The sequence below is a fragment of the Phyllopteryx taeniolatus genome, unplaced genomic scaffold, assembly GCF_024500385.1.
Source record: "Phyllopteryx taeniolatus isolate TA_2022b unplaced genomic scaffold, UOR_Ptae_1.2 contig_29, whole genome shotgun sequence".
NCBI lineage: Eukaryota > Metazoa > Chordata > Actinopteri > Syngnathiformes > Syngnathidae > Phyllopteryx > Phyllopteryx taeniolatus.
Window position 1 is genome coordinate 527,345 of NW_026903217.1, and position 13,419 is coordinate 540,763.

Below are 13,419 nucleotides of genomic sequence, written 5' to 3' on the forward strand. Positions count from 1 at the left end.
CTACTTCATTGAATCTGTGTCAGAAATCTCTTCTAAGTTTGCAGTAAAACAAATGAAGGAATACCCTGCATTGTCTACAACGCAGTTCTTTACTATTACAAATATTACTGAGACCAAAGTTATCGATTTAATTCATTCACTCAAACCATCTAAGGCAAAGGATATTTTTGGAATGGACACGAGCATGCTCAAAGATCTAGGTTCAACTCTTGCTCCTCCTATTGCCTCAATCATTAATCTTTCAATTTCATCTGGTCACTTTCCAAAGGCCTGGAAATCTGCTATTGTTACCCCTGTCTTTAAATCCGGTGACTCAACTTCTCTGAATAACTACCGACCTATAAGCATTCTTCCGGCCATTTCCAAAGTTGCAGAAAAATGGGTGTCAGAGCAGATTGTCCATTATTTAATCAGCAGCTCCCCCTCTCTCCACGCCATGCAGTTTGGTTTCAGATCCAAGCATTCCACTGAAATGCCTACATGCCTCTTCATTGAGAAAATAAAATCTTCTCTCGACAAGGGTGGAGTTGTAGGGGCGGTGTTCTTGGACCTCAGGAAAGCTTTTGATACAGTAAATCACTCTGTTCTTCTTACCAAGCTCTCAAAATTTAACTTCTCTCGCAAAGCTGTGAGCTGGATTGAATCATATCTGCATGACCGAACACAATCTGTATCAGTTAACAACTGCAGATCAGAGTCTCTTAGGCTAACCTCTGGAGTCCCTCAGGGATCAATATTGGGCCCCCTTTTATTTAGTCTTTATATCAACGATTTGCCCACTGTTTGCTCTGAAGCAGAGTGCGTAATGTATGCAGACGACACAGTTTTCTTTGTTCATGGTCGCTCCAAAGATACTGTTGCTGCTAAACTCACTAATACAATGTCCTGTGTCACAACTTGGTTGCAGGAGTGCTGTCTACAGCTAAACGTTTCTAAAACTGTAGGCATGTATTTCACTAAAACAAATAGAGTATCACCTGACCCCGACATACTTGTTAATGGAGAAAAAATGCAAATTGTCAGCCAATACAAATATCTTGGGTTAATAATAGATTCACAGCTTTCCTTTAAAGCCCATATTGACAAATTGTGTAAAAATATCAAATTAAACCTCGCAAATTTTCGTGCAATTCGGAATGAAATGTCAACTGAAGCTGCAAAAATTTACCTGCATTCGATGATTCTTAGTCACTTTAACTATTGCATAACCAGTTGGTCCCAGGCTGGTCAGAATGCAAAAAAACCATTGGAAGTTTTGTACAAACAAGTAATTAAAGTGATGGATAAAAAACCAAGGCACTATCATCACTGTGCAATTTTAAAAAAATACAGTCTTTTAAACTGGGACCGTCTTCACATATTTGCAGATTTAAATTTGATTTATAAAGTACTGCATGATTTGGCCCCAGCTCCTCTGGCTGAGTTCATCAGCCAAAGAAACAGCTCTGAGCGTGTCACTCGAGGCTCTGTCAGAGGTGACTGTCTCATTCCTCTGCGCAGGAGCACTTTCAGTAAGTCAGCCTGGTCAGTGAGGAGCGCTGGTGAGTGGAACTCAGTACCTAAGGAGGTTAAACTGCTTACAACATACAAGGCCTTCACAAAAAAACTGAAAATGTGGCTAGTTAACACCTATAGCTGCCAACACTAAAAGACAAGTATGTTATGTTGTCTTTTTGTTATGATCAAAAAAATTATGGTTTTATTCTCTCTTAATAGTATAGTTTGATTATGTATCCTGTATTATATTGTCTTGTAGATGTATTTTACTGCTTTTTTACATCATGGCCAGGGGACTACAGATGAAAACTAGCCTTCTGGCTAATTCTGGCTTTTTTAACCATGTGTACTTCATGTGTTTTATGAAATTGCATTGTCCCCTTTCAAAAATAAACTGAACTGAATAAATGACGTGCAAGTTGCTATCTGAGCTGGTGAATGGGATTTGATATATATTGCTTAGAGAGTGGCGGCACGGTGTACGACTGGTTAGAGCGTCTGCCTCACGGTTCTGAGGACCGGAGTTCAATCACCGGCCCCGCCTGTGTGGAGTTTGCATGTTCTCCCCGTGCCTGCGTGGCTTTTTTCCGGTTTCCTCCCACATCCCAATAACATGCATGGTAGATTAATTGGAGACTCTTAAATTGCCTGTAAGTGTGAATGTGAGTGTGAATGGTTGTTTGTTTGGATGTGCCCTGTGATTGGCTGGCTACCAGTCCAGGGTGTACCCCGCCTCCTGCCCGATGGCGGCTGGGATAGGCTCCAGCGCGCCTGCGACCCGCGTGAGGAGAAGCGGCTCAGAAAATGGATGAGTGCTTAAAAGAGCACTTGAAGTGAAGGTGCACCAAATGGTTTATGACAGGACACAGGCGTCCTCAGCTAGGGGGGGGGGGCGGCAGCTTTACGACAGGCGTGTGTGAGTTTTACGAGTTTATGGTATTCCAAGGGCCAGGGAGATTTACAATAGGATCGTTTAATTAATGCAATGGATAGAAGCCTGGTCTGTAGTGGTTTAGGTGTTATGGTTTAACCAATAAGTGTGCTGTGTTCAGTTTTGCCTGTGTATGTGAGAGGACATTCACTCCTGGGTCCAGGTTAATGTTATTGTCTGTGAAGTCTCGATTGTCATGTCATGTTAATTGTTTATGTTTTGTGTTTAATGTTTGTGTCGTCTTAATTAAAAGCAGAAATGGAGCACTACTGAGCTGGCTGACAGGAGTAGTGAAGGATGTGATCACGCGAAAGAGACTATAGACCTTTAGTTACCAATGACAGTGTGACTGACGAGAGAATACGGTCTACAGACTGTTGAATGACTGATTTGTTGAAATAACATTATTTTACAGGACGCCTAGGAGGATGGAGCTTGATAGTGTTATTGTTGTATTGCAGGATGTTGGTGTGCTGACTTAACGCTGATTTTATGGGATTCTTGGTTTAATGACATTAACAATTTTGTGAGACAAATTAACAATTGGTTGGGGAATAATATCAATGTTGGGTGACAATTGCCGACTTGTCCCTTCTCTGGAGTATGTATACAGGAATTATGTAGTCCATCCCTTTGGCACGGGTATCTTTTGCAGAGTTGTGATTAATTTATATCAGGGTTTTTTTGCAGGTCTGGTCAGGGGCCTCTCCGACGGAAGGAGACGACCTGCTGGTTTGTGTATGGGGTTGTGTGTGGATACTGTGTTTTGGTGTTAAATTAGTCATTTAACAAAGGGGGAAATATGTACATCCTGGATGTCTGGTCAAAGAAGGTTATAATCATGACTCTGGTGATCTCCCTGATTATAGTTACAGGAATCTATTTTGGAATGCCTTCAATACAAGGAGAAAGAGTGACCAAGAGGGCCGTGAAGCCAACAGGGGCCCTGGAATTGAACTACACATTGGGGGAAAAGACGGTATACCAATTTGAATTGTGTAAGGTGGTAAATTGTGCACGCTGGGGCGACGCGGCGGGATACGATATTTACTTTTTATGTAAATATATTTTTATGTAAATTTTATGATATTACACTTTTTATGGATTATTATGATGCAGCCCGATTAAGTAAGATGAGGTCTGATTTGTGGTGGATGTGTGGGGATGGTCTGTTGTGGGACTTCCTGCCCGGGGAATGGACAGGCACTTGTGCATTGGTCTCTATGATAGCTCCCACAGTGATTAAGCCCCTCTCTGAGCAGGAAATCACTCAAATGGTGGATTTCACCTGGGAGCGTGACTGGTGGGGTAGCTTGAACCGTTTCCGCCAACCGTATGGTCAGTGGCTTCAGCGTGGGCGGAAATGCTTGGGAAGAAGGTGAGGACCCCACCTACCTGGATGCCATTGGAATTCCCAGAGGTCTCCCGGATGAGTATAAAGCTCGCTGTCAAATTTCCGCAGGTCTTGAGAATATTTTTATATGGGTAACTCCGAATAAAAATGTTGATTTCATAAATTACAACCATTACCAAATTCAAAGATTGGTGAATTTCACCTCCCAACTAGTGGAGGGCATCCATGAGCAACTATCAGCTACATCTCTCATGGCATTCCAAAATAGGTTGGTCCTTGATAGTATGTTAGCGGAAGAAGGGGGTGCCTGCTCTCGAATTAAAGGACATTGTTGTACAATTATCCCCAATAATACGGCGCCAAACGGAAAGATCACCAGAGCCATGAAAGGGTTGCAAGCCATGTCTGTTAAACTTAAATCAATGTCTGGAGTGGAGGACAACCCATTCTATAGCCTGCTTAATAGGATGTTTGGTAAATGGAGAGGTCTCATCCTGACTTTGGCAACTACCATCATAATTGTCATGGCTGTGCTTGCTATTTGTGGATGTTGTATTATCCTTTGTCTCAGGAACCTGGTTCTCAGAATTGTCCTCAAGGCCTTTGTGGGTAAGGACCCCTACGGCCAATATCAGCTGCTGTCCCTGGACGAGGACAGGGTGGCCATGGAATCGCTCGCTCCATTGAACGATACCGGTGTATCCTCTCTTTAAAGTTTTAAAATTTAAAGTTTTGTTTTGCTGTGCTTAGTTTAGGTTTATTAAGTATTGTAGTGAAAACGGTAGTAGGTATACGGGTTGTTGATCTTCTGATTATCAGAAGATCAACTTGGGGGATGGAAGGGAATATAGAATACTTTATATTCTAATGTGTAATTCTAACTAGTTTGGAAGAGAATGTGTGTTGGAGTATAGTATAGTATATTTGGCCCCATCGGGGGGTATTTGGAGACAGATGTCAAGGAAGAAAGGAACTGCGGGGAGCCACTAAAAACATTGAATGCAGGAGACATCGGCAGGCGACACCTGGAGGCGGTGTCTGGAGCCAGATCAGATGGTCCGCAGAACAACGATGACGTCAGATTACGGACCAATCAGACGACAGCGATTCCATACTGGCCTGTTTGAAACATTGTATAAAGTCTGGGGTAGAGTCAGATAGTTTTGGTTCGACTACTTTATCTGCTAAGGATAAGATAGGGTAGTTACGAACCCAGAGCTCTGCAAATGTATAGACTCCTCTGTCAGGAATAAATTGGTTGGTTTTGATACATTGTTGTGAACGAAGTTCTTTCACGAAAACGAACACGCTTGGAACCACGGGAGTTAGGAGATTTTAAAACACAGCTTCCTTCATCTCTCAATCCTTTGGTTGTGCACTGATACACATGTAATAACACTGTTCAAACCTTTTTTCTCTAACATAAAAAGGGCAACGTTAATATTTTCCATACCATGATCACATCTATCTATCTATCTATCTATCTATCTATCTATCTATCTATCTATCTATCTATCTATCTATCTATCTATCTATCTATCTTAAAATAAATCTCCCACAACTATGTATGCAAGCATTTGAGATGGAAATGTGAAAGGATTTGAGTATATTTCATGAATGGATTTCATGAATGGATTTGAGAATGCTGCATGGTGGCCGACTGGTTAGAGCGTCAGCCTCACAGTTCTGAGGACCCCGGGTTCAATCCCCGGTCCCACCTGTGTGGAGTTTGCATGTTCTCCCCGTGCCTGCGTGGGTTTTCTCCGGGCACTCCGGTTTCCTCCCACATCCCAAAAACATGCATTAATTGGAGACTCTAAATTGCCCATAGGTGTGGCTGTGAGTGCGAATGGTTGTTTGTTTGTATGTGCCCTGCGATTGGCTGGCAACCAGTTCAGGGTGTACCCCCCCTCCTGCCCGATGACAGCTGGGATAGGCTCCAGCATGCCCGCGACCCTAGTGAGGAGAAGCCGCTCAGAAAATGGATGGATGGATGGATTTGAGGATGGTATGTGAATAGATCTGACATGTTCATGTGAGTGTGTTTGAGGTGTATGTGTGCAAACATTTGAGGCGTGTATGTGAGCGTGTATTTATATGAGTTGAAAAGTAAGTGGTTTCAAAATAAAATATGGCATTGACCAACAGCGATAAAGTGCAATAGTAAGCCTTACTTAAGCAGTAGCGTTACATATCATTATACTGTTTAGTACATACATATATATTTTTAATGTATATATGTCGTATACTTGTTGATATTGTGTTTCAATAACGCTTTTCCTCATTGATTTAAAATGACTGCTTGAAATGTGTAAGTGCTGTCGGATATGACGTAATGGTCGGCCAATCAGAAGCCGTGTCATGTATGACGTAGGACTAGGCTGGCTCGTCTATCAAGCGCGAGACGCCATTATTCAGTCGCGGATTCTGGCGAATAAATGTGCCTTTCGGGCTAAAGCGCAGTGTATGTGTGTTTACTCCTGGACTCAAGGCAGAGTTTCAACACCGCTGCGTTAGAATCTGAAACGTATATGTTTTTTTTAATTGCTATGAGCTGCAATCATCAAAATAATACATATTTTAAATATGAAATACTTCACTCTGAGTGCGTGCAGTGTGCAGTTCATCTCTATAATTTAACTTTTTGAATTGAACTACCTAATGTAAGATTTACACTGTTCACGTGGATAAAGCGCAGTGGACGTGTGTTTACTCCTGGACTCAAGGCAGAGTTTCAACACCGCTGCGTTACAATCTGAAACGTATACGTTTCGTTGCAGGCAGGATGGCCGGATAGTCGCGTTTAAGCTCCCCTGCGCCGGTGTACCTAATGAGGTGTCGAAAGAGAGAGAAGGAATTTAATTGTCATCGTGAAACTCGTATCATAGCTATGCACTCCAGTCAGAGTCAAATATTACATGACTTTATTAAATATTGGTACCTTTCAATAAATTAGAATATAGTTGAAAAGTTTTTCTTCAGTACTCATACAGTGATTAAACGCTGAAGTAGTTTTCGGAGGGCAAATTCCAGCCTAATTTCTACGTTAAAAATCACTATTTCTTGAATAAATTCATTATTTCGTTTGATGTTATATTTTAGTTTCTCAATATGGAGAATTTCTTTTATTTGCTATGAGCTGCAATCATCAAAATAATACATATTTTAAATATGAAATAGTTCACTCTGAGTGCGTGCAGTGTACAGTTCATCTCTATAATTTCACTTTTTGAATTGAACTACCTAATAAAAGATTTACACTATTCACGTGTGAACTCGTGAATGCCAGTGATGTGTGCGAGAATGTGATTGACATGCTCGCGTGAACGCATTTGAGTAGTGTTGATGAGAGCAAGACGCGTACGTATGACATTATTTGAGTAGTGTAAATGAGAGCGTAAATGAGAGCATTTGAGTCGTGTAAATGACAGCATTTGAGTAGTCAATGAGAGCATTTGAGTAGTGTCAATTAGAGCATTTGAGTAGTGTAAATGAAAGCATTTGAGTAGTACCAATGAGAGCATTTGATTAGTATAAATGAGAGCATTTGAGTAGTGTTAATGAGAGCAAGACTTTTGCGTATGAGAGTGTTTGAGTAGTCCTTATGAGAGCCTTTCAGTAGTTTTTGTGTGTGTGAAAGCTGTTCTGAAGCGGCGCACTTGCCTCGCATGTCGGACAGTGTTCTGGAAGGCGCAGCAAAGCCATAAAGGTAGAGCTATTATTCGTTTCCCTGTACCTTTACCCAAAACCCAACGAGGCGAGAAGTAACTTTAACTGTCTTCTTTGTGCTAATTTTGTGGAAACTCTGTGAAAGGAAATAGCGACTATTAATGCTATTTGTTAGCCTGTCCATGGCGTTTTGCATTGTGTGCTGGCATTAAGCTAGCATAAACAATTGTTTGAAATACACAAAGTGTAATCCTCTTAGTTTAATGTTTAGTCTGACAGTAAACTTCAACTGACAGTGGCATTAATAGCTTGAAGCCTCTTTTTTGGATGACTTGTTTGCTATTTGCCAACCTGCTTCTTATTGTGGAGTGAATTGAGTTAAGTTCACCGCCACCATACAGAGCTCATATCTTAAGTCTGCACTTGCAAGCCAAATAATCGGCCTGACTTGCATCTTAAGCTTACACACAGAGCACCAACAACTGGAAAAAAACACAATGACAGCATGTCCCAGATGGCCAAGTGGTCAGGATTCCTGGATTTCACACATGAGGCCTGGGTTTGACTCCGGGTATGGGAATGTTCCCTGTATTCCACCATTTGGGCTTTGATCTTCATGCAGAAAATTTCCAACATATTGCGCATGGAAAAAAAAACTTCTAATGAGCGCTCACCGTGATTTAATCATTTTTGCTGTATACACTGCGTAATACAATTGCTTACCCAGTACGGCAGCCTTACACACTGCATCTCTACCGGTCGGGTTATTGCTGCTTCCTGTTCCATTCTCTTCCTTCTCCACCAATGAGACCACCACATCTTCCTCCTCCTCCATGTTCTCCCAAGACCAGCACCACCTCTTCACTGCCACCATGGGGTCACCCAGTCCCTCAATAACCCCTCTGCGAGTGACCTCAACCCCTGATGCTGCTGCTAGTCATAACAAAACAATAACAACCATAATAAGAGTTATGTTCTTAATACACAAAGGCAATCCATGTAAGAAAATGCACACACACGGACTTGAAGGGTTTACGCTTTCTTTTATCAAAGTAATCCCGCTCATTTGTTCAAGTCAAATAATATGTATCCCTGAATTGCTCTCGTGCTATATGTTAGCAGGACCAGCAAACCGCCTCGCTGGCATTGCCGATGCGTTCAGGTGCAGTGACGTGCTCGACAATCAGTGAATATAAGGTAATAGACTCCTTGTTAGTATAGTGGACCGGACAGGGAGTTGAGTTCATCTGCTCTTTAGCTTTTGGTGGGGCTCTTCTTTGTGGGAAAACAAAAAAGCCCATCATCCTTGTTTCCAAAGTGGGACCTTACGCATGTTTGGCGGGCATAACAACCACTCCACGACTGAAACTGTTGCTCTCATGCTATCCGATAGCAGGACCAGCAAACGGCCTCGCTGGCATTGCCGATGCGTTCAGGTGCATTGACGTGTGCTTGACACTAAGTGAAAGTATGTCAAAAGACTCCTCATTAGTATAGTGGACAGTCTATCCACCTGTCATGTGGAAGACAGGGGTTCGAATCCCTGACGGGGAGTTGAGTTCATGTGGTCTTTAGCTTTTGGTGGGGCTCTTCTTTGCGGGAAAACAAAAAAGCCCATCAGCCTCCTTTCCAAAGAGGGACCTTACGCGTGTTTGGCGAACGTAACAACCACTACACGACTGAAATGGTTGCTTTCGTGCCATCTGTTAGCAGGACCATCCAACCGCCTCGCTTGCTGGCATTGCTGCGTTCAGGTTCATTGACGTGTGCTTGGCCCTAGGTGGAGGTAGGGCAAGAGACTCCTTGTTAGTATAGTGGACAGTATCGCCGCCTGTCCCGTGGAAGACGTTGTTTCGATTCCCCGAGTGGGAGTTTAGTTCTTGTGGTCTTTAGCTTTTGGTGGGGCTCTTCTTTGTGGGATTTTGTATTTTGAGGAAAGGGTCACTCCCCGTGGGCCTCAGCCAATGAGTTGACAAGTCTTAATTGCACAATATTTCTCACGAAGAGTAAGATGATAGCAGTTCCACAACATCCTATGAGCAGACATACGATAACAGAGAACGAGCTGCATATAGAGGAGGATGGTTTCGACCCATCAACCTCTGGGTTATGGGCCCAGCACGCTTCCACTGCGGCACTCTGTTCTCGAGTGACTGTAATTGGTATGTACTCTTTTACCGTCTGACAAATATCAGGCAGCTGCCAGCAACAGGGCTGTTTTGGTTGTCTCATGGCTGGAGCATGCAACAAGACACATTTGGTCCTTCCCGATGACACTATATCAGACTACTGCATTCAAATCTTGCCATTTCTCGGGCTTTATCTTGTCAAATCAAACACTGTCCGAGAGTTGGAAGCAGAAAACGTGACACCGGTCAACGCGACAAGACACACTCGTTATTTTAAATTGACAGAACAGTGAATAAAGGACGAATTGTTTTTGTCAGTACGAAGTGAATTGAGGAAAGGGTCACGAGTCGTGGGCCTCAGCCAATGAGTTGACAAGTCTGAATTGCACAATATTTCTCACGAAGAGTAAGACATTAAATGATAGAAGTTCCACAACATCCTATGAGCAGACATACGATAACAGAGAACGAGCTCTAGATAGCAGAGGATGGTTTCAATCCATCGACCTCTGGGTTATGGGCCCAGCACGCTTCCGCTGTGCCACTCTGCTCTTCAGTCATTGTAGTTAGTATGTGCAACAGGGATGTTCGGGTTGTCTCATGGATCAGTCTCCAAGACACATTTGGTCTTTCCCGATGACACAATGTCAGACGACTGCCATCAAACCTCGCCGTTTCTGGGGCAGACAGTGGCAACACTACTCGATATTTATTCCAATAGCACCCTATCCCGTCTTTTACCATCACTGGCTTTATCTTGTCAAATCAAACACTGTCCGAGAGGTGGAAGCAGAAAACGTGTCACCGGTCAATGTGACGGGACACACTCGTTAATATGGTGACGACAACAACAATGCGCCGCGTCAATGTCTTGTTTCTGTGTGTGCCTGTGCGTGTGAGTGACTGTGGGGGAACAAAATGTGGAAAAACCTGTTCGTCACTGGTGCTCGGGAGAGAACGTTCATCGAAGGATTGCTTGAGGTATGTTCACGTACTTTTCATACAATACGGCTCGCAAGCAGGCAACAAAACGTTATGTACCCTAGCAAGCGCAAGCACATACGGTTGCACGTAAACATGCCGGCGTTCCGTCGAATCATGCCCTAAAGCTTCGGTAAACATTGGTTTGTGCGTGAGAAGAAAAGTTCACAGCGCGCAAGTATGTTGACAACGGTAAGCACGGGAGGTGATGCGCCGGTCAGATTACACAATCCTGGTCTCTGTCAAATTGCGCTGTCGGAGAGTTGTTGATATGTCACACTACACCGAAGATATAAAAAAAGAATCCAATTTGCCAGACTTCCTTTTGGCGTCGCAGGGCCAAATCGTTTGCCGTGGCTTATGTCACACTACAACAAGTTTTGTCACCATACTTCCCGTTCGGTCGGGCTAACATTTATCAAAACATTTCCCCTTCCAAAAATGGGGTTTGCAGGTAGTATAGCTGAGCGGTCCAAGGCACTGGATTTAAGCTCTAGTCTTTCAGGAGGCATTAGTTAAAATCCTGCCACTTCCTTTTCAATATCGATAATATCCTACCATTTTGTCATTGGCTCCGACAAGGCGTTTGTGACAATACATATTTTTGGCCAGAAAAAAGTCGAGTTCTTTGCCGTTCTGTTTGGACTGTTTGTTTGTCGCCGTAAAATATTAGCTCCTCTGAAATTGTTTGCCTTAATGTCATTACCTTTGTCTTTCACGCTGAACTGTCGTGCCACCTTTATGGGTACTGACACAGTGATTTTGAATTGACAGAACAATGAATAAAGGACGAATTGTTTTTGTCAGTACGAAGTGAATTGAGGAAAGGGTCACGAGTTGTGGGCCTCAGCCAATGAGTTGACAAGTCTTAATTGCACAATATTTCTCACGAAGAGTAAGACATTAAATAATAGGCGTTCCACAACATCCTATGAGCAGACAGATGACAACAGAGAATGAGCTCCAGATAGCAGAGGATGGTTTCGATCCATCGACCTCCGGGTTATGGGTCCAGCACGCTTCCGCTGCGCCACTCTGCTCTCTAGTCACTGTAGTTGGTATGTGCAACAGGGCTGTTCGGGTTGTCTAGTGGCTGGATCAGGCAACATGACACATTTGGTCTTTCCCGATGACACTATGTCAGACGACTGCCATCAAACCTCGCCGTTTCTGGGGCAGACAGTGGCAACACTACTCGACATTTATTCCGATAGCACCCTATCCCGTCTTTTACCATCACTGGCTTTATCTTGTCAAATCAAACATTGTCCGAGAGGTGGAAGCAGAAAACGTGTCACCGGTCAACGCGACGGGACACACTCGTTACGATGGTGACGATAACAACAATGTGCCGCGTCAATGTCTTGTTTCTGTGTGTGCCTGTGTGTGTGAATGACTGTGGGGGGACAAAATGTGGAAAAACCTGTCCGTCACTGGTGCTCGGGAGAGAACGTTCATTGAAGGATTGCTTGAGGTATGTTCACGTACTTTTCATACGATACGGCTCGCAAGCAGGCAACAAAACGTTATGTACCCTAGCAAGCGCAAGCACATACAGTTGCACGTAAACATGCCAGCGTTCCGTCGAATCATGCCCTAAAGCTTCGGTAAACATTGGTTTGTGCGTGAGAAGAAATGTTAACAGCGCGCAAGTATGTTGACAACGGTAAGCACGGGAGGTGATGCACCGGTCAGAATACGCAATCCTGGTCTCTGTCAAGTTGCGCTGTCGGAGAGTTGTCGTTGATATGTCACACTACACGGAAGATATCAAAAAAAGAATCCAATTTGCCAGACTTCATTTTGGCGTCGCAGGGCCAAATCGTTTGCCGTGGCTTATGCAACACTACAACAAGTTTTGTCACCATACTTCCCGTTCAGTCGGGCTTACATTTATCAAAAAATTCCCTGTCCAAAAATGGGGTTTGCAGGTAGTGTGGCTGAGCAGTCCAAGGCAATGGATTTAAGCTCCAGTCTTTCAGGAGGCGTTAGTTAAAATCCTGCCACTTCCTTTTCAATATCGTTAATATCCTACCATTTTGTCATTGGCTCCGACAAGGCGTTTGGGACAATACATATTTTTGGCCACAAAAAAGTCGAGCTCTTTGCCGCTCTGAACTGTTTGCTTGTCGCCGTAAAATATTAGCTCCTCTGAAAGTGTTTGCCTTAATGTCATTACCTTAGTCTTTCACGCTGAACTGTCGTGCCACCTTTATGGGTATTGACACAGTGATTTTAAATTGACAGAACAATGAATAAAGGAGACATTTTTTTTGTCAGTACGAAGTGAATTGAGGAAAGGGTCACGAGTTGTGGACCTCAGCCAAGTCTTAATTGCACAATATTTCTCACAAAGAGTAAGATGTTAAATGATAGCAGTTCCACAATATCCTATGAGCAGACATAAGACAACAGAGAACGAGCTCGAGATAGCAGAGGATTGTTTCGATCCATCGACCTCTGGGTTATGGGTCCAGCACACTTCCGCTGCGCCACTCTGCTCTCTAATAATTGTTGTTGGTATGTGCAACAGGGCTGTTCGGGTTGTCTCGTGGCTGGATCAGGCAACGACACATTTGGTCTTTCCCGATGACACTATGTCAGACTACTGCCATCAATCCTTGCCGTTTCTGGGGCAGACAGTGGCAACACAACTTGATATTTATTCCGATAGCACCCTAACCCGTCTTTTACCATCACTGGCTTTATCTTGTCAAATCAAACACTGTCCGAGAGGTGGAAGCAGAAAACGTGTCACCGGTCAACGCAACGGGACACACTCATTACGATGGTGACGACAACAACAATGCGCCGCATCAATGTCTTGTTTCTGTGTGTGCCTGTGCGTGTGAGTGACT